The 20,355-nt window shown below is 33.4% G+C and overlaps 1 protein-coding gene across 5 annotated transcripts in view; it reads right to left on the bottom strand.

Moving 5' to 3' along the window:
* GRB10 (growth factor receptor bound protein 10) overlaps positions 1–20,355 on the bottom strand; it is a 2,734,830-nt gene that overhangs the window by 625,708 nt on the left and 2,088,767 nt on the right. The gene's annotated exons all lie outside the window — the stretch shown is intronic.

Raw genomic sequence — 20,355 nt, 5'->3', positions numbered from 1 at the left:
CAATACTAATAAAGCAGCCTCCTCTCAGACAGTCAGTGCTGACATTCAATTTTCAGTAACTTGCCACTGTTAAGCATGCATATTCAACTATCACAATCAGATGTTTTATGTGATCTTAATCTCATGTTTAACATCACTCATCAAACAACAACAAAAACAGTTAAACATAAAAAAATAACTAGTTACAACCTAATTTGATATTAGGAATTAATTAAAGATGAACTTACTTTGTTTACACTGCACTGCAAGTCTTAACAGCTGGATCAGTGACTTCTCTCCTTGTATTGGGAGTCTACTTTATTAAATATATGCAAATTTTGGATAGTTTGTTTTATGCCAACATCCTCTTCAAGCTCAAATTCCAATACAGCATCCATACAGCTCACTTTTCTTTTACTAAGTTCCGTTTCTATCTCTGATAGTGCTCAGTTCCACATTTTTAATCTCTGTAATCATTTCTTCTCCTGTTTTATGGATTATTTGTCTTTGGTTTTCTATTTTCTACTTAAGGCTTTTTTTATCCACTAAAGCACTTTACCTCTTTAGTGGATGTTATTTTATACCAACTCAACACAAACATCTCCTATACTGAGGATAAACTTTCTTCCATACATAAGACTTAGAATATTATTCAAGTCATTTTTGTACTGAATTGGGTCCTTATACATAGCTTGCACTAATTCTACCAATCCTTCTGAGAAATTTAACATTAGTTGAATTACATTAATTTCTTCTTTTTTCTTTCCTCTATAACAATTATGTTTCCAAGAAAAAAACTATTATTTCCCTTTTCAGACCTACACACAATGAATTAAGTATTAACAGGAATATGCAAGTTCACTACCTTCCTTAGTGATAAAACATACCATTGCCAAAGCTACACTGTAACCTTCACCTTTTCCAAAAACTTCTCCAGTTCAGACTATTCCCTTTACTGCAAAAAAAGAAAACCCAAAAGTCATGGTGAAGGAGGCTTGCAGGGAAAAGAAAAACACACTTAGTAATTAAAGTGCACTCCTGCCTGCACATCTACAGCAACTGTACACATTTCTTCTGAAAGCAGACCAAATGTATGAATATCTGTACAGAATAGCAGCTTTTTTCCTCTGTAATAACACAGACAAAAGCAGTATATATAACAGGAAAAAAGTATATTCACTCACTGTAAGCCCATGAGTAATTGTTTAAACTTTTTACAGAAGAAAGAAACAAGATAGAAAGTACTGTTACCCGCAACAGAATACGTAGTTTGTGAGAGTGAATAGCGACACTTCCGAAGTTCACGCTTTTATTTACTGCATGCAGCTGCAGTGAACAACACACACTAAAAAATTCTGTCCTTTCTCTGACAGGGAATATGCTTTTTTTCAGAGAAACTGGTGCCCAGAATGATACAAATATATTTATTTATTCATTTCTCCTTTGTTGACCAAGTTAGTACAACTAGGCTAGTAGCATCTTTTCAGGGGAGACCTGAGGTAGTATTTGTACTATTACTGGAATTTTGCCAGGGCATCTGGGAACTTCCCAAACTCATCATTGTGAGTGGGAACATTTTGAAGGAGCACTTCCTGTTTCCATTCCATAAGCAGAAGTGCCTGGAGAAACAGGGAGACAGTAGGACATGATGATGGAGCAGTGAAAGAAATTAAGAAGAAAGTAAATATCAAGACTGGAGAATGTGTGCAGGATTCTGAGGAAATGTTACAAAGAAACCTGTTTGATCGATTTCAGTCAGCAAATGATGGCTGTATAATTATAACCCTCTAGTTGGCAGAGTTGCTGGATGATTTACTTAATGAAATGGTTGTGCAAAGTGAACCAGAAAATGAAGGAGATGTTTTGTGGGGAGACATTATGGAGAAAATACAAAAGGAGGATGAAGAGACAATCCTGAAGAACAGTGGTAAGATGGAAAAGAAAACCTATGCAGAGAAAGTAATGGATGTATAATTACAACCCTCCAGTTGGGAGGGATGCGGGATGATTTACTTAAAGAAATGGTGGTGCAAACTGAGACAGAAAATGAAGGATATGTTTCCTGGAGAGACACCATGGAGAAAATATAAAAGATGGAAGCAGAAACAATCCTGAAGAACAGTGGTGAGACAGAAAAGAAAACATATGCAGAGAAAGTAAAAGAAGGAAAAGTGGAGTAGTAGAAAAGAAGGCAGAGGAAAATAAAAAACAAAAGAATGTGGTAAGGATTCAAACTAAATTAGACAAAGGAATGGACAGATATGAAGTGTGGGACAATTTAACAGATCCTTTGGGTGTAAAAGCACACAAGGTAAGACCATTTATTCTTATTAACAAAGAGACATTTTGTGACCTGATATTTGAGACTGTTTTTTCAATGGAAAAATTTGTTGGAGAATATGAAAAAAGAAAGACTGTAAGCCATGGAATCTTTATGTGATAAAAGCATTTAACAGATAAACAAAAAAGAAGATTTGTGTACAATTTCGAACAGAGGTAGAAAGAGAGATTTTGAAAGGACATTTGAAAGCTTTATGTAAAGAAGTACTGAACACTGCAAAAATTATGACAAAAGGGGTTTGTGGACTGGTGTCTGGGATTGAAATATTGTGTTAAAAATAGAAAGAGAAAAAATATACGTATACCAAGCATTATACAGGTGGAGGGGAATAGGGATGTTGTGAAATACTGGGAAAAACCCAAAACTTGTTTTTTTTTTGTGGAAAAGAAGGGTGTTTGATAAACAACTGTGACAAAAGAAAATGTTATATTTGTGGGAAAATGGGACATAATGCAAAAATGTGAACTGAAATGTTAGAATTGTGACAAAATTGGACATTTATGGATGGATTGCAAAACATGAAACTAACAGTAAGGAAAAAACAAAACAAACTGAGAAAATGAACAGAGAGAAGAAATGTTAGAAGCAGGGAAAAAGAATAAAAAGTAGATAAGAAAACATAATAAAGAGATATAGGAGAAGGTTCTGAAAAAAAGTGATAAAGACAAACTGGGAGGTAGTAAATGGGAAAAAAGAATTTTGTTGATAACAGGGCAAACGGCAGAAAAAGAAAATTTAAAGGGTCAAGTACAACAGAAAAAAAAAAGAAAGAAAATGGATAAAAAATAATATACACCGCTAAAGATTGGGGCTTGGTACAGTGGCTAAGGTGCTTGACTCACAATCACAAGGTACAGTGCTTGATTCTCGCCTTTGGGAAGGAAATTGGTTAGGCTTACAATGGTCTGTTAAGAAAGCTGACCTAGTAATTTGCTATGAACATATGGAAAAATGGAAAATAAAATTTTTAGACTGCTTTCTGTAAATGTGAATAGTATCAAAAATATAAGAAGAATATGAATTTTGCAGTGGTGCAATATATGTGATACAGATTTAATTATATTTGAAGACACAAATTTTTTTAACAAATGAAAGATTACAAACAGAGAAACTATGGGGAGGAAAGAAAATTTAGAATTTGGGAAATGACAGATGTTCTGGAATAGCTGTAGTCTGTAGAAATACAGTAAAGATATTAGATGCAACTTTAGTGAAAATGAGAAGATTAAACATTGTAGATTTAAAATGTAAAGAACAAGTATAATTATAACACTATATGTTTATACTAACTGTAAATAAAGGAAAAATTATTTCAGCAGATTTTAGACTATGTAGTGATAAATATGAATATTGCAATGACAAGAAATTTTAACTGTGATTTGAGAAGCATGCATAAAAGGAATGTAATGATATAAGAAAAATGTTAGAAGTTATAAGACGTGGTAAGTTAAAACTTTGGGACAAAAATTCATGAAGAACTGAAACAGATTATGTTATAGTATCAGAAGGTTTAGTCACAGGAGAAGGGGAGGTAGTTAAACCGGATTTCTCTGATCATCTTGCAATATGGCCAGTGATAAAAAAAAAAAAAAAAAAAAGGAATACTGTATTTAAAAACAGTCAAATGAACAACAGGGATAAATGAGAAAGCAAGGAATGAAGAAGGAAAAAGATTAGTAATACAGTTATGGAAAGATCATATTACTATAAGGACATTTTATAAAAACTGGTCTGAATGGTGGAAGATATTTAAGGAAAAAAATGTTTTTTTACAGTAGCAATATGATGCAAAAAAGTAGAGAAAGAAAAACATAAAAGAACATATAGTGATGCATTGGAAGATTTAGAACATAATGACAGAAAGTACTTTGACAGAGAAAAACAATTATATGAAAGAAATCAAGAAAACATATAGAATTTTTATATAAGCAAAGATATTTTTTACAAATAAAGAGAGAAAAAATACTTAGTTACTTAAGCACATCAGTAAAGGTAGATGGTTGTGTAATGAGAGAAATAATAAAATGTAAAAGGAGAAATAGAAGAACTCAAGAAAAAATTATGAATAGTGTAGTACAATATGTGCACGAAATGTTTAAAGAAAAAAAGTTATTGAAAAAATATGGAAAGTAAAAAAGCTAACAGAAAAAGAAAATAAGGAATTGGAAAAGGGGATTTCCTTAAATGAGCTAGATAAATTATTAGGACAAGTAAATATAGATTTGGCTGCAGGTTCAGACAGAACAGGGTATGAAATGTGCAAAAATTTAAGGGACTGGCAAAAAATATTTTTTAAAGATTTTGAATGAATAGTTAAATTAAGGTTTTACGTATAAAGAATTATGTAGTGGAATACTTAAATTCATATGGAGGAAGGAAGATATGAAACTAAAATGGAAAATATTATGGAATACTGCATACATAGCATAAAGGGGAATGGTTGTCAAGAATTATTAATGATAGTTAGAGAAACTGTGGAAGATATTATGAACAGAACAGAAGCAAAAATCATGATCATCAAGGCATTTGACACAACTGGACATGAAATCTTATGAGTAATAATGAAAGAATACAATACAAGTGAGAAAGAAAGGAAATTATGTATGTCAGTGTATAGTAATAAAGTAAAAATACTTGTAAATGGCTGGTTAAGCCAAGAGGTACATATGAAGACTGGTGGGAAACAGGGATATCCAAGGAGTTGTATACTCTTTACATTAGTTATGAGTGTGATAGTACATAAAATAAATTACAAAATGAAGGAGCTGGGGTATATAACACCTGAAGGTTTAAGAATTCCAGTTCTGTTAACATATGCAGATGACATTATAATAATTGCAAAAAAAAAAATTTGGATAAAAGAAGTAATAATTCACACAAATGAGTGTCCAGAGATGAAAAGGATGGCTCTAAATAAAGAAAAAAGTAAACCTTTAGGTGATGTAGTAAAGATCGGGGGTATATATTTTACAATGAATGAAATTTCTGTGCTAGGTATTACATTTGTGAATAAAGATGTAAATAAAATTCAATGGGAAAAAAACAATAGAAGAAATAAAGAAAACATGTCTTTTCTGGAGAACATACAAATTATCATTCAGACAAAAGGCTTATTTGATAAATTCAATATTGACGGGACAAATAGCATACTTAGCAAGTGTATTTATGTTGCCAACAGCATTTGAAAAGAAAGTATTGCAGATATTTTTTTCATTTATATGGGTTATAGATTAAACCCAGCAAAAAGAGGAGTTTTGTATATAAATAAAGAAGAAGGGGGTTTAGGGTTAATTAACCCAGTGGTATTTGTGCTTCATTAAATTTGTACAAAGTGTTAAAGTGGATAAATAAAAAACAATGAGATATTAGTAGTAAAGCTGTATAAATATAAGTATGATAAATTTGGGGTATGGTAACAAAAGAGTAAAATATAAAAAAGAGTGTATAAATGAAGAAATCAAATGTTACCAAGAAAAATAAAAATTGATGATATAGCTAAGATAGAAAAGTATGGTATAAGAATTTAATGATAAAACATTACTATGAAAAACACACCTCTCAACTCTGCAGATTTTTGCAGAACGTTAGCTTTTGGTGTCATATTTTTGGCCCATTTATTTATTTATTTAACATTTGTTTACCAGGAAAATCCGACTTGGAACAAAGCCAATTTTCAGCAGAGGCCTGGGGAAAAACGCTCCAAATGCATGTCTTTGTAACATGGGAGGAAACTGGAGCACCCAGAAAAAACCCACACAGATGCAGGGAAGACATGCAGACTCTGCACAATAGGCACCCCAGCCAAGAATCGAACCAGAGAACATCTTGGCGTGAGGCGACTACGCAAACTCTGCACCTCTGCGCCATCCATTTTTCATATACTTGTGGTTTTCTGGCAAATTAGTGAAAATTATTACAGATTAAAGTTAGAAAATAATGACAGACATTTGAATTTCAGATGTCATATCCTTAAGAAAATTCATGCTAATGCAAAACCTGTCATTCTATCAACTTTCTAAGCTTGCAAGAGCAATATTTAAAAATTGTCCCCATTTTGGGCCTTTGTCCCACTTTTATTTATGGCTTTGTCCAGATTTCTTGCTTTAAGAGTTGAGTGGTATGATGTAAAACCATGGGAAAATCTAACTGATGAAAAAAAAATAAAGCTATATAAATAAGAAGCAAATGATGTAATCAGCAGGTAGACTGTCAAGATTTTTTGTGGACACTGGTAATAGATAAACTGCCAGTAAAAGGAAACATGCAATATAAATAGAAAAGTGATAGAATCCCCCGGATTTTCTGCCTCCTAATTTTTATTTTTCTACTGATTTTCTTGTAGCTTTGAATACTGACAGAGATTCATAAAGGTCACCTCAAAGTGTAGACTACATGGACACTAAGTGTAATCTTTCTGAGTGACTACAAAGCACAAAAAATGTGAAAAATATGATAAGAATGTTTACTGAATCTGGCCAGGTATGTTTACATTCTCAAAAAGAAGAAAATATGGAACGTGTTTTTGAAATGTAACAGAGTAAAAAAGTTATGGGGAAAACTATGTAAAGAAGATTTTTTTGAATATATAAAAGTAGTGGATACAATAAACATGGATATGATTAAATATGGATATTATAAGAAAAGAAGTAAAGAGTATGTTAAAAGTAGATAAAAAAGTAATTTTATGTTACATGGGTTATATGGAATGAAAGAATAAATTAAATTATGTTTAATGGTAAATGGGTTTTAACAACAAAATTAAGTAAAATCAGATGGTGGTTTTGGAAAATGGAGCAGGGAACTAATAGGGATACAAACTTAGCATGACTGTAAAGAAAATTATGAATATGTGTATACAGATGTGTATAGTTATTAATATATTTGTATATATGTAAATATTTGTAAATAAGAGTTATTTTTGTATACAAATAAAGGTTCCTTACTATTTTATATAGGTGCTGTGGGATCGTTTACATTCACCTGAGTTACAACCAATTAAAGCAGATGTTAAACCGAGGCCACATCTCATCAAACGGACAACATATTCAAGAGTACAGCATCCCCTTATGCTGCACTGCAATGTCAGCATTCAATGTACATGGTGTGGGAATTGAACCCACAGCCTTCTGCATCAAAGGCATGTGTGCTACCTAATCCGCCACTGGCACTTATACTTGTCACAAATGGATTTGCACTTCCCCCAAAAAGTTATATAGATACCCCAAACAAAACATGTCTGATGCTTGCACAGGCAAATAGTCCATACAAAGGTGTTTAAAAAAGCTGAAGGATGACTGTAGAAACTGGAAACTGAGAAAAGGATCTTCTTCAATTAAAAGTAGTGGTTTCCTGCCATTTTGTCAGGGAAGAAAAGGTCTATTATGGTCAGAAAATGGATGTTCTCAGTGAAGCTCAAAGAATTTGTGGTGACACAGGGCAGGCCTTCAAGGAGATTACAACAAATACATTTTAGGTGCAATATTCCAGTGCAGACAAATGGCTCTGTCCTCTGTTCTGCTTGCTAAATAGAAGAATTTTACAGCTTGTTTGCACTGAACACACTGAAAACTACTGAACCCACAATAGTAACCTGGGGTACTTTAGTAATCACTTTCCAGTAAACTCTTTCCTAGTACCGGATACTGTCCCTCTCAACAGAACCATCTGTGGCCTACCATTCAACCATGCAGCTATCCAGTTCCTCTGTCATGCTCTTAGCCACCAGTCTTTCCACTTTTCCAAGCAGCCTCCTGTGTGGGACTGAGTGAAAGGCCTTGGTGAAGCCCAGATAAACTATATCTACTGATACTCTCCTTGTCAGGTTCACCAGTAAACCAGTCAAAACAACTACGCCAGGTTTGACTGACTGACTTCTGGCTATGAATCTATGGTGATTGCTATCCTGGAGACTTTTTACCTACAAATGCTACTAGCCTTCCCCCTCAGAATTCTCTCCATTTATTTACTTGTCACTGCTAGTTAGGTCTGTAGTCCCCCGTTTCTTTCTGTTCCCTACTTGTACAAAGCCCCCTTACGGTCTTCCAGTCCTCTGGTAATGCACTAGCCAGTGATCTGCAAAAGATTACCATCAGTGGGTCTGCCAACAATATGGCTAAATTTCTGAGGACTCTGGAAGGTAGCCTATCTGGTCATTGTGCCTTATCTTTAAAGGCAGCTAGTTATCAAGGAATCTCATCCCTCTCTATCATAGTGCCATTCCATTGCTCCCCCCCCCACGCTAATCTGCATCTCTACCACTGTAGCCGCATCCCATTTCCTTTGTGAAGAGTGAAGTAAAGTATTCATTCAGTACCTCGCTTTTAACTTAAAAAGCCCTAACTTCCCTTACTGACCCTTTCTGCTAACTCCCTTTGAAATATAACATATTGTCAGCACCACATTTTTTTCCTCTTTGCTAGCCTTCTAGTACGGCACATCCTCCACCAACTTGCCTCCTCCTTTCCACCTCTTGAAGGCCCTATTTCTATAATTACTGGCCCCACATTCCCATCAGCCAAAATGGCCTTTTCCATGTTTAACTCTTCCCATACCCTAGTCCATAACTCTCACTACCGCATTTGTAACTAGTGTTTGTTTGTTTACACCCTTAATTTGATCCCAGTCTCCTAAGTCATGGTTGATCAGTTTCCCCAGATCTGCACAATCTGCTCTTCTAAAACTCCAAACCTTTATTTTTGCATTTTTATTTTTCCCCATCTCCTTACTCAAAATCCCAGAGCAGTGTGATCACTGTTGGCGAATGGTGCCTTAACCTGGACATCCTTACCACCTTCACACTGGTTAGCTCCACATCCAGAATTCTGTCCTTTCTGGTACAGTCCTGCATCAGACGTCTTAACTCTTCGTGGTCTAAGATATCAATTAAATCTCTCTCACCCTCTACTTTGGAGTTCAGAATCTCCTTAGCTTGTTCATGCAGATTCAGATCCCCCATGAATATTACTTTCTTCCTCCTTCCCCTTTTCTCGTTCTCTTCTCTTGTTGAGTCTGGTAAATGATACACTGCATCAATCCATCATGTGACATTATATGCCTGAACCCGGCAGGCACTACACTTCAGAATGCTGTGCTTAGATTTCACACCTGAAATATTTATTTTTTTACTTTAGTAAAAAACATACATACATGTCCTGCATGCTACATTTTCATGTCTGTATTTCATATTAACATATCTGCACAGAGTATCAACATAAGCAAATCCTAAAACCTCACTGTTGTGCCAGCAGTATCATCTCCCATAACTAAACTACAAACTAATTATGTCAAAAAAAAAAAAATTCCAAATGGCTCATGATTAGGTCCATTAATGCCAAAAAAATGAAAACAAAAAGCAACAGCTGTTTTTCAGTTAATGGAAGCAGCACTACTGCCTAAAGGCAGCGACACATTAATGATGACAGTTAAACATTTTCCTGAAAATGTGACTATCTGTTTCCACTCACTGTCCATCCTTTTTTTAAATACAGTAGAATACAAAAGGAGTGTAGTTTTTGTGTAGGTGCTTTGGGAAAGCTCCTGAAGCATGAGCATACTATAACAGTACAGTATATGTTTTCTAAGGGAGGGGAGCACCCCCTTGAACTCCAACCTCCTTTGTGTGGCACTACCAGTGGTGGGTGCTACTGCACTGCATATGCCCTCCCCTTGTGAAGCTGCCTCTGTTTTTTTTTTTTTTTTAAAGCTAAAAACAAAAAGTTTTCCAGTCGTCACAAATCTGTTCGAACAGGAATGAAAACAGAAATACCTTGTGTATTCAAGAGCCTCAGGTTAATTCAAGCAGGAATAGAAATGTACGTACCATTTTTTAAAGTTAAACAAAAAAGTTTCCCACTCCGCACATGTCAATTCAAGCAGGAACAGAAACTGAAGAACCCATCTCTCTTTTTTTTAAGTTAAAACAAAAATATTTCCTGCTCTACACAGTTCCGTTTAATCAGGAATGGAAGTGAAGCACCTTGTCTGTGCAACAGCCTTCAGACCATTTAAGCAGGAATGGGGAAAAGAAGTTTCACGCTGGGTGCAGATCCAAGCAGAAACCAAAGCACCTTGTTTGTGGTCTGGAATGGAACAATACAGGTCCAAGAATGTAAAAGATGGTAATTCTGGATTCCTCCCACTGGATGCAGATCAAGCAGAAAGAGAAGCTTGTGGGGAATGGCAAGAAAAGCATGTGGAGAAGGACAACAGAATGAATAAAATGTCTTTAAACAAGGAAAACAGAGAAGAACCATGTGTGTGTGTGTGTGTGTGTGTGTGTGTGTGTGTGTGTGTGTGTGTGTGTGTGTGTGTCTTTACTTAAAGACCACCATGAACACATACAAGTCTGCTAAGTCACTGAGAATTGGCAGTCTAACAGTTTTCATAATTTTATCATTCAGGAATACAGTATCCAAGAACACTATCTAGATACGTGACTTGCTGAGAATCACACAGTAGGCCAAGGGAGACAGAAAGAGAATCAAACCCTGTATCCTGGACTACAGATGTCAGCTTATTAAGAGCTTGGTGCCTTAATCCTCCACAACAACTGCTACACATCCACCGATATCTTTTTCTTTTTTGGAAAATCCTAGAGGATCACATTCAGTCAATAATAACCAGATGATACAATCTGTTCCCACTGGCTCGGATTCGAAATACTGACACTCAATTAGTAAAATGAAATCTTCCTTTATTCAAATGTTAATTGAATAAAGGAAGATTTCATTTTACTAATTGAGTGTCAGTATTTCGAATCCGAGCCAGTGGGAACAGATTGTATCATCTGGTTATTGAGTTGACTGTTTCCAGACTTATTCAGTCAATAATGTCAATTGTTAGAGTGGCATCATTTTTATTGCTAAGGAAAATGCACTTCCATGCAGCATCTCTACTTCTACTAACTTTTTAAGTGAATTAAGAGTTTTCTGGCACTTGAGGCTCTGAACTGTTACTAAAGTAGCCAAAAGTACATGGTTTTAATCCTTCCACCTTCCTTTGTCTACTGTATGACTTTGAGTATGACAGTCACTGCTCCTGGGTCAAGCCTAAAAACAGATGCTTTTTCCAGAGAGTTTACCTGGTTAATAAATAGGTCATAGAAAATACTATATACAATTTGTCTCTTTTGGGGGTCTTTGATCCCTCCTCCACATTTTGGTCTGTTCTTTGTAAAATGTGTGGCTGTCTGGCAAATTGTTGAGGACTGCAGTCATTAAATAATGACAGGCATGTGAGTTACAGACTTTATAACCTTCAAAAAATGTCCCTTAAAGCAAAACATGTTATTCTAGCAACTTTCTAAGTATAAAAGAGAAATACTTAAAATCTGTTCCTGACTTTCTGTTTGTTTCGTACACATGTGCTAAAAAGTTGAGAGGATAGAGGGGAGTACGGAGTTTAACCAAGAAACACGGTTCCTTCCCAGCTTTTACTAAATCTGTCACATTTTGCCCATCTGGCCCACACTGTGCAAACCAGTGTATTATATTCCTCATTTTTAAAAGATGAGGAAGGTTGGCTATGTCTGCAGTTTCTGTAATTCTTTTGGTTGCTGGTGTCATGGATGGTATGGTATTCATGATGTTGCAAGCCTACTCTTACCTGCTAGGGGATTGCTTGGCTTTCTCATCTGATGTCTTGGATGTTTGTAACATAAGTTGCTTCTTCCAAGAGTCTCTAATGGCTGATGAATTGGGTGTGTGGTAAAACCAGTATATAGCAACATTTTAACCATGCTGTGAGCTTCCTTCCTAGTTGTTAGTAGGTGTTCCGCATTTTGCCCATTTGTTCCATCTTATGACAGGTAGTACAGTGTTTCATAACTTCACAATAAAAAGTTGATTATGGCTACAGTTTAATTATTTTGCTTGTTGGTGCTATGGATGTCACATTAATGACAAACCATACTAAGCTGTTTGAAATGAATAAACCCCAGCTTAAGAATTTAATGAAATGTAATTTTAATTTTAGCAATTCAATTTTAAAACAAAGACTGTACAAAATCATTTAAAGATAAATAGAACAAAAACATAACTACTTACAGATGTCCACAACATTAAACACAGAAAATTAAATCATTAAAATATATCAAGTAAATCACTTAGTTTTGACCAAAATCTAAACTGGTGAGTAATACTCAAAGTTCTCATTCTGGCAGTTGACAATTCTTTTTTACAGATTTTTTTTTTTTTTTTTGCTAAATTAATGAATTCAGTGAATGAAAGAGTAGTTTTACATTTCCAATTCTTTGTGATTATTTTTCTTGCTATAGCTAAAATGGACCAAAGGAGAAGCACTTGCATCATTGGAACGGAATCTGGAACAGGATCAAATAAGATCATGGAGTTATAAATTATGCAATTATCTGTCCACAAAGCATGGGTAAAATTTCTAAATTCAACCCAAAAAGGAGTTACTATTTTACAATCCAATATCATATGAAACCAATATGCATTACAGACTTCATTACACCTCTAACAATTAATTTTCCCATAGTCTCTTTACGTGGAGTTTAAAAAGCTATGTGAAAAAAATCTACATGTGTATATTTTCCAATAAAGAGAAGATTTTCCCGCAGACTTAAGAATTAAGCATTTGACTTCATTAGATAAGGACTTCTCATTAATCTTAGCTGAGTAATTCCAAAATAATGAATCTATGGAATCAAACTCTTCTCTTATTATTTTATACATTATTGATATATATGATTTATTCTTATTTGAGTTACTATTGATTTTGAAAAAAACTCAAGCAGCTTTGGAATAGGTTTTGTTTGAAAATCCAAAGAGATTTTGATTTTATCACTAGCATATTTTTTACAAGATTGTATAGCCAACCAATTATTATTTTCTAAACAATGCCTTACAGGAAGATAATCTATTTTATGCGATTTACTTTTGATTAAGAATCATTGCCAAAAGATTAAATTTGCATCTCTAAGGTATAGCATTCCGTTTATATTAAACAAAACAACCCACAGTATTTGATATAGGGAACAATAAAAACAATAAATCTTTAACTCTACAATTAGAATTCATGAATCTTTTAACATTTATGAGGATGTAATTACTGAAGAGAGAGGAATAGTATTATTTTTTTTCATTTAAACACAAGTCTTTCAATATCCAGTAAAATGTATTCATTCTAAATTCAAAGAAAAAGTCTACAACATAGCTGTTTTTATTTATTAATCTTTCATGAATGAATTTCCAAGTGGACTTGCAAGAGGAATTTAACCAGAGAGATACTGAATTGAGAATTATGGATTTGGCATATAATTCAACATTTGGAAAACTAAATCCACCTTCTTGCCAACTTTTAACATGCCAATCAAAGGATATTCTTGGTTTATTGGGGAACCATAAAAAATTAAGAAGAGTAGAATTTAATTTATTAAAAAGATCATTTTAGGAGGGAGAATAATTAGTGATTTTAGACAGAAAAGTATTTTTGGTAGGATTATCATTTTTATTACAGTAGGTCTACTTCCATTGTAAAAAAATGTTCCAGTTAATCATTATTTTAGTAACAGTGCATTACCTTATTATAATTTACTGCTATTGAGTCTTTTACAGTAGATTTAATCATAATTTCAATATAATTAATTTGTGAATTGTCCCAAATAAAATTCTCATAGTTTCTTAAATAACTAACTTTTTTTATTAATAAGTGAAGTTTCTGTTTTATCAGGGTTAAACATTAAACTTGACGGTTTGTCAAAGTAATTAATAGACTTAGTTAAATTGTCATTTGAAGCTTCAACATCACCACTTATTAAAATGTTATCTGCAAATAACTGTAATTTACAGGAATAACTTTCATCTATCAAGAATCCCTAAATCTTGCTAGTAGATCTAATAAAGTTTGCAAAAGTTTCAACTGCTAGAAAAACTAAAAATTCTTAAAGTCTTCTGCTGAGACTTGTTCAAAGAAGTTAAAATAACATTCAGAAAATCATAATTCCATCAATAAAAATCACACTCAACCACAATAGTATTCAAATCCTGGAATGGGTTATTGCGGCCAGACCTTCCCTTTTAGGTGCTACTCATATCTCTCAACTGTTCCTATTTGTGAAGAATGCCCCTAATTTTCTTCAAATGTTTACTTTGTTCATCACAACATTTTTGTCAATAAAATAAATAAATGAATATATCTCCTTGGTGACTCCAGCAATCGAGCAGCATGAACACCATTTTAAAGAAAGCCAAAATTAAAACATTAGATGCAGACATGCTTAATCAAAGCACTTGCTTAACTACAACATTGTTATAGTATGTTCCAAGGTTACTCACAGCACAAGGGCCATGCACGTAATAAATACCTGAAGAACAAATTAGACTTTCCAGCTACATCATCAGCATGAATATTCAATGCAAAGAAATCCCATCCAAAGTTCCTTCCAGAACCAGTGGATCACAAGCATTTTTAGCAACATCTACATGCAAGCCTCTCCACCATATATGTCAGACCAGCCTTAAGAGCATATGGCAAATGTGTACTGTTTTCTTGGGGTATGATTATTAGTTGTCGCAAAATATTTTATTTATTTAATTATAAATAAGTATGACAAATGTATGCTGCTGTTCTGGGCTAAGATTACTAGTTGTCACAACTAGATAAGCTTCACACTGTATAGCTGGATAGCAGAGTTATTAGTACTGGCTTTTCATGATTCCACCCCCTTCAGTCTCTGTTCACTGTCTTGCAGTGTTATCTTACTAACAGTAACTGAGTATTAGCTTGTGCTGTTTCACATCCCTATACAAACAGTAATTTCCAGGAAAAAAAATGTTTCTTTCAGTGTCATCGTTCCTTCTTGTTATTATGATACCATGTTGTCAGCAGTCAGACCAGTCTAGTACTGCAAGAATACAATTACTGAACACATAAAATAATCTACCCACATCATACCAGTTTACTGCACATACAACACAAAGCAATCTCAAATTAAAAGATGGATACTAATAGCTATATCAAATCAGATTTGTGAAACTAACCTTATACATTCCCCTCTTAAGAAAAAAAAATCTCCTTCATTATCCAACTGCACAAGAGAGGAAACTGTAGAGGCCTATAGCTAACTTACCCCCCACCCCACAATCAAAACTTCTGGAAATCTGCATCCACTCTCAACCTCTCAAACATCTGACAATCTCTTATCCAAAATTCAACATGGTTTCCGCCCACACCAAAGTACAACAGCAGCCCTGCTTAACTTTACCAATACAAGCTTACAGAGAAATGCAGGCAACCTGGTGTCATCCCCCTTTTACTCAACCTATCCAAAGCATGTCACACATTGAAAACTGCTACCGCATCTTTCTTCTCATCTTTCTTCTCTTGACAATGAACACTCTTCTCTACCTCCCTCCCTCTCTCTCGCACTCTAGTTTCAAAGTTGTCTATCCAATGGGCAACATGCTGTTAAAAGGTAAATTCTCTCCCTTTTGCCACTATCTATTAGAGTCCATCAAGGGTCTCTTTTTAGCCCATTGCTTTCAATTTCTTTTTTATAAACAATCTCCATACAGCAACCAGTCAAGCAAGGAAAAAAGAAAAATATATCTGCTTTCTCTCTACCCTCCTTTATGTCTATCAAATCATAGCTCTCAAAGGCTAACTTGCACATAAATCCAAAGAAAACGAAAGCAATGCTCTTCTTACTCAAACAGCTCTGGGTAGAAAAACACACAATTTTCACATCTCCTCAGCAGATAGTGCTATAATCTAAACTGTACCTCACACTAAATTACTTGATGTTACCATAGATGAGAACCTTAAATAAGGCCTTCAAGTCATGTATAACACCCAGCAGAAATGTGGTACTCTCTATCAGGCAAAACCACAATCTACAGACTCTGCTAGAAGAAATATTGCCTCCTCCTATGTCCTATGCAATCTCCTTTATCTTCAGTTCTCACAAACCTACACACTCCCAATAGGAAGAAACATCTTGATGCATACTACAATATATATACAAATTCACTGCAAACCTCCCACACAAAACACATCACTGTACACCCCTTAACCTAAATAAAATTGACAGAGTTCCCACTCTACTTTACACACACATAACTCATAATATCCCATAATCTCAACTACCAATGGGAAAATTGTCTCTCCCTGTACAGTATCTTGCACCATTACCCACCAACTAGAAATCTACAGTCTACGCAGCAATCTCTTGTTGATCATTAACAAAGGTAACAACCCTGCAGGAAACGTTCTGTATTCCAGTTATGTGTCACAACTCTGGAACTTCCTGCCACTTCAACTAAAACAAATTAATAAACTGAATACCTTTAAATTAGAACTTAAACAGTACCTAAACAGCCCCTGGATTTGCTTGTTCCTTACACCAGGCTAATTTCATGTCCTCCAACACTCCACAATACCTACTTATTTTTTTTTTTGGGGGGGGATTCATAAAGATTAACATGAGGTATACACTATGTGTACACTTTGAGGTACATTTTCTGATTTCTAGAACTGCCCTACTACCATGCTTTTGCTGTCTTATTCACTCAGAAAGTTTACTCAGTATATGCGTAGTGTATACCTTCTGGTAACCTTTATGAATTCCCTATTTATGTCATACAAAACACTGGTAAGTGCAGCTCGCTTACTCAGCATTAATGTATACATTGATGTTATTTATGTTTCAACCAACCTTTTACAATATTAATGTGATAAACTTCTTATCCAAAACTATATCTGCTGATATAATAATTTTAGTTGTTCTGCTAAAAAAGAATGTAAACATTTTTCTGTAAGTAACCAACTGCTGTAACCGAATGCAAATGCCTCTATATGTACCCTATATGGTTTACTATCACAATCTTGTATCCCACATCCTGAAACCGTAACAGTGAAAGAAAAAATGCTGAAGACCGTAACATCGAACTGCTGGACTTGCCCCCCTGCAGGACCCATGTCAGCTCATATTTCTGGGTTTAGACTTGTAGACACATTCAGTAATCATTTTTTTATTTCTCAAATTTTTTTTTTATTTTTCAAATACATTTGAATGAATTCCATAGTATTTATACATAACATCTTGAATAACTATGTATACTACTTACATTAGCCTGACACTGTAACAGATTTTAATGTATACAGTTACTTTATAAGTATGTCCAATCCATTATGAGAGTGTCTGATCAATTATTGTATAGTGTCAATCAATGATAAGACTTTTCCCCAAGGGTTGTTTATAAATGGCTTTGGATAAATTCATAGTTCTTTAATTTTAATTTCCAATAATGCTGTGGTCTTCAGTAGGCTGTAGAAGTATTCCAAAGTTGGTATTGTGTTTGCATTCCACCTTCTTGTTATACACTTCCTTGAAATTGCAATTATAGTCCATACTAGATACATGTTTGACCTATTCAAATGAGGACCTTCGTTCACATTTAATAATCCAAGAGCTTTAGTTAAATAACATGATTCATTAAATAAAGCTTGTAGAGAGTTATTAATACCATTCCAAAATGGCTTAATTTTAACATAATAAAAGAAAAAGTGGTTCCAATCTGCACTCCAACAAACTCCTTTTATGGAAAAACTAATTTTACTGATTCTATATGGGGTTAAGAATGCTCTGTGCAAGCATTTCCAATTAAACTTCCAATTAAAAACTTTCCAGTATTGATTAAAGGATGTATATTTTATCGTTTATATTTGTTTTAATATCTTCAGTTTACTGTATTTAGTGTCCTTTTGTTATATATTTCCAATATGAGGTTTTGGGTGCTGTTTTATAGTTTATCAATATTTTGTAAAATTTTGAAATACTGTTTCCCATGTCAAAGTCATTATATATGATTTCATATATGTATTTCGTAAATGTAGGTATTTCTTTAAATGAAGAATTGTTAATTATTCTACTTAAATATTGTGAATATGACAGAATACTCTGTAAAGTTAGCCTGTTCTGTTGTGGAATTTTGTATGTTGTTTTTTTTACCTGCATATCTAAAACTTTTAGTTCTTTGATACATTGGAGCCAACAAACAAACATTTTCTGTTCCCAAGAATTAATAACTTCTCTATATATATATTATGTGGAAAGTTCTTTGTGACTATAAATGCTGTTAAAAGATCACCCAGATTTTTAAATATATATTTGCATTAATAGTTTTCCTAAATGAGTCAATGTAATAATTAAACATACAAGTTTTAATGGGTTTAGTTATGTTATATTGCATACTAATACATAATATGTGCCATGGCAAATTGTTTTTATCTGTTATTTGAACTTTTTTGTAAATAAAATTCATTTATTGTTATTACAGTTAGACATTCTTTCCAATTTGCAAAGTAACTTGGACTTATCCAATCTGAGATTGTTTTAATATTCATGCTTTTATATATGTTTCTATATCAGGAAAGTATAATCCTCCCCATTTCCATGGTTTGATATGATGTATTAAAGCTATTCTGTTTTTTTTTTTTTTTCTGGGAAACCATACAAATTTTATTAGGCATGAATTTATTTCTTTAAGTATATTCCTTTCTGGTAACAGTTGTATTGCCAAGGCTATATATAGGATCTTGGGGCAGTAAAACCATTTTTATTAACTGTAGTCTATCTTCAAATGTTAATAATATTTTGTTCCATTTTTCTACCAAGATTTTAATTGTATTGATATTATTGTAGTTTTTTTGAGACTAATTCATTATTATCCTTGCATAACTCAATTCCTAGATATTTTAAAGTAGATTATTGTTTCCATATGATGTGATCCCCATTAGTCTGCAGTTCTTTTTTTTAATTTAAAAATAAAAATTTTGATTTTGATTTACTGAAATGGAGTCATGAAGTCATGTGAAATTTGTCAATTAATATATCTAATTCTTCTGATGTCTCTTTTGTATTAGATAATGTTAGTAATATGTCATCAGCAAATAAGATTACTTTAGAATTGTACTGCTCATAAACATCTATACCTTTGATTTTTATATTGTTACAAATTGAATCTGCCAATATTTCAATAGCCAAAGCAAATAGAATCAGTGACACGGGACATCCTTATTTAGTGCCTTTTGTTACATGTATAGATTCAGAGGTAAGAGGACCTAACTTGACATACGCTAAATTATTTGTATATATATATATATATATATATATATATATATATATATATATATATATATATATTCTTTGGGAGATGAACAAAGGATGCAGGAAATTCAAATAGCATTAGGATTTTGAATAAACAGCCCCAATTTAGGGAATCAAAGGCTTTCTCTATATCTAAGCCAATTTTGAGTGTTTCTTTATTTACATTATTAGCATAATCTATAAGAGAAATTATCCTTTTAATATTGTCATGTGTGTGTCTATGATATATAAATCCAGTTTGATCATTATTTATTGTTTTGATATAGGTCTATATGAGGTACAGAGGTTTTGGGATTTGTTTTCCTTTAGGATTGGTGTGATTAAGGAATATCTCCAAGAGGGTGGTATTAAAGCTTGTGACCAAATTTCTAATAGAGTTTTATGGAAGAGGGATAGTATCTTTGAAGGAAAATGTTTATAGATTTCCATAATTATGCCATCTATACCTGGAGCTCTATTATTTTTACTCTCTTTATTGTATCTGTAATTTCTTTGTAGGATATGGGTGCTTGCAGATCTAGTTTTAATTTTCTGGTATTTTTTTTTATATTAGAAAATTTTTCATCTAAATTTAATTGATCGATATGTATATTTTCTTTTTGGAAATGTTCCATACAGTGATTTCTATAAGCATCAAGAATGTCACCTATATCCGAAACATATTTCCCTTTCTTTTCATGGAAGATACATTTAATGTTATTAGCTTTTGATTATATTTTGATTCTTGTGGATAAATTATGTAGATATTTGGGAGAAGTGACCCAGCTATTAATTTTTAGTTTTTCTAAAGCCACACTAGTTTGTGTTAGAATGTTGTTGTGTTTATTGTTTAATACTTCTACTTTCTTTTTCATCTCCAAATCATTTTGATTTTTTTCAGCTTTTATTAACAAATGTTTGGATTGTA

This window comes from Protopterus annectens, chromosome 3.part0 (genome assembly GCF_019279795.1).
Source record: "Protopterus annectens isolate FY-2018-M chromosome 3.part0, PAN1.0, whole genome shotgun sequence".
Classification (NCBI taxonomy): Eukaryota; Metazoa; Chordata; order Ceratodontiformes; family Protopteridae; genus Protopterus; species Protopterus annectens.
Note: the sequence above shows the minus strand (reverse complement) of the source record. Positions and strands in the feature narration are given on the sequence as shown.